The following is a 2,668-nucleotide window of genomic DNA, read 5'->3' on the forward strand; positions in this document are numbered from 1 at the left end:
CCCATGGCCCCTTATTCCATGGGCAAGGGCATGGCCACAGGAAGGTCAGATTAGGACATTTTAAAGCATAGGGGCACAGGAAAAGGCCTTTCTTGCCTGGGTTAAAAGCCAGTACTGCCTCTGTCCCCAGGCTGTTCCCTAGTAAGGAACATAGAATCATGCAGGAATTGCTAACCTTTATTGGCAAGGAGTGAATTTATAATAGAATGTGTTTGGGAAAGGCCTGGGGATCAGACTTTTCCATTTCTTCATCCTCTCAGGTAGCTGCTTCCTAATCAGGACATTCATGTTAGTGCAGGGACAAAACTCATCTGAGGAGGGGACCGCCGAGGGAGTGTGGTGGGTCAAGTTATGGGAGAGTGACAGGAAACTGGAAACTATTGCTGAAAGCAACAAATCCCTCTTCCCTCATCCTACCTTCCAGCTCCCTCTGGTCCACCCTGTTAGCAGAAGCCAACTGGCAAAGGAGAAATGTGGGTTGTAGAGTCCCAGCCCCAGCATCATAGAGCAGAGTACAGAAGCGTGCATTTGGAGCTGGGGACAATAGCTTAGTTACCCGTACAGGCAGAGCGCACAATGATGCAACCCCCAGGGGTCTGTTGCATTTGCTACAGGCAGAAAGAGAATCTCAACATACATCCTGCTTTAATGTAAGCCAAAAATAGTAGCAAGAGCATTCCAAAATCCTGACATTTTCCTGACAAGCTTTTTCTAAAGCTTTAGCCACGGGATACAAGAGTTAGATCACAATATACATCAGTTAACGGATACTAGTTTAACCCTCTGTCATAAGGACTATCAGATTCCCAGGCTAGGAAGGGAGGGGCCTCCCTTAGCTCCCCACCCTCTCTCGACTCAGCCTATTCTACGTATGTCACTTGCAATATTCTGTGTCAGTTTTGGTTGTTGTTTGCAACAGAAACAGATTCTGACTCATTTAAGTACCAATTAAGTTTATTGAAAAGATGTGGGGATAATTGACTACGTGAAAATAACAGCAACCTGGCCTTGCGGGGTGGGTGGGAGGTGGGAAAAGCGAGATGACTATATTTCATGGCCTTTCTCCAGATCACTGTTGTCAAATCCAGCTTCAGCTTTCTTCTATCCTGGGATGTCTGCTCAGGTTTCGAATTCCTACAGGGTGAATCTGATAGGCTTGGTCTGGGTCAAGTGGGTATTCCTTGGGCCAATCCTTGTGGCCAGGGAATTGGAGTACTCTGATTGGCCAGGTCTGAGCCACTTGACTCCACAGTGGCTGGCAGCCCCAAGAGAACCTCATGGGTGGGGAAGGAACAGATCCCTTCAGAAAAGGGAGGTGCTGTTAAACCACAAGAAGGTGGGAAGATTAAAACAAAAATACGAGTGGCTATTAGGGCAGGCAAGCTGGGATTTCCAGATTAGGAGAAGAGGAAGTAACCACATTCTAAATGGCATGAAGGCAAGAAGCTGCTGCTTAACTCACAGACCCACAGACAGCCCTGCTGGTACAGGCACATACCTGCTCGACTCCTCGGTTCCCATCTTCTGGCTTCTCTCCTCACTGTGGTGTTCGCAGCAGGGAATGCGTTTTAATCATGCATTGTCCTCGGTTTTCTCTTGTATGTCCACCTTCCTCTTCTTTCCTGTCCTTTGCACAATGACTGCCCTTGTTCTAGATGACTGCCTTCCTTGGATTTGCCAATCAAAACTAATCTTTCTAGAATTCCTTGCCTGTAGGATGAGCTCTTGCTTACTATCAGGTGGGAAGAAACTAGTTCTAACAGGGTTTTAATATCTGAGATCTTAATGAGTTGCTGCTGTCACAGCATAATATTCTTACACCGAGAATTCAAGGGGAAAATTGTAGATTCTATGGGGGGCTGCCAGTGAAGGCATATTAGGGTCTTGGTACCTCTCAGATTCTGCAGGTGTCAGCCTGATGTGGTCCAGGTGTGACTGTGCTAATCCTGATGCCAGGTGTAGGCATGCCTCTTGTGCACCTAATGCTGTATCCTGGGTCCTGAGACCCTACTTTGCAACCTGCAAAGAAATAATGCTTTGCATTAAATTATAACCAGGGGTTAGGCACGCAAAGTCTGCCTGCAGTGGATTGTTTGATCTAATGTATACAAGGGTGACATTCAAAAACTTCGATGATTGGTCTGACAAGAGTCCTAAACCATCAGATTCAGAATGCTGAGGAAGGGGCTCCTCAGGCTACCATGGCCTGTGTCTCAAATCTTTAAGGTCTCCGTGATGGGCAGTGAGGGTCAGGGCTGCAGGTGACAGGATACTGTCCATGAGGAATGTAAAGGTCAGAGGTGGGACAAATGGGACAGGTGCAGACATTGAAGGAGGTCCCCAGGAGAAACATGTAGAAAGGCCTCTCTTTTGTATTGGCTACTCCTGTGGCCTGCCTGTGTGTGTTCTTATCACCCCAAGATGCACTTGCTCTTGGGCCACTGACTCATGTCCTAGCTGCCATTATTTCCTGTGGTCTGAGGGACTTAATTTTAGCCAGATTTCCTGACGCTGTGCCAGCTTTTTTACTGTGCTTCATTTCATCCCTTTCAAGTCCTTGCATGTAAATGTGATATAATTCAAAATCCTTATGGGCAAAGATCCAACTGACCCAACCAAAGAAAGAAACTGGATTTCTCATTGTTTATTTGGAACAATGAAACAGAAA

This window comes from Pteropus vampyrus, unplaced genomic scaffold (genome assembly GCF_000151845.1).
Source record: "Pteropus vampyrus isolate Shadow unplaced genomic scaffold, Pvam_2.0 Scaffold3, whole genome shotgun sequence".
In the NCBI taxonomy this organism is placed as follows: domain Eukaryota; kingdom Metazoa; phylum Chordata; class Mammalia; order Chiroptera; family Pteropodidae; genus Pteropus; species Pteropus vampyrus.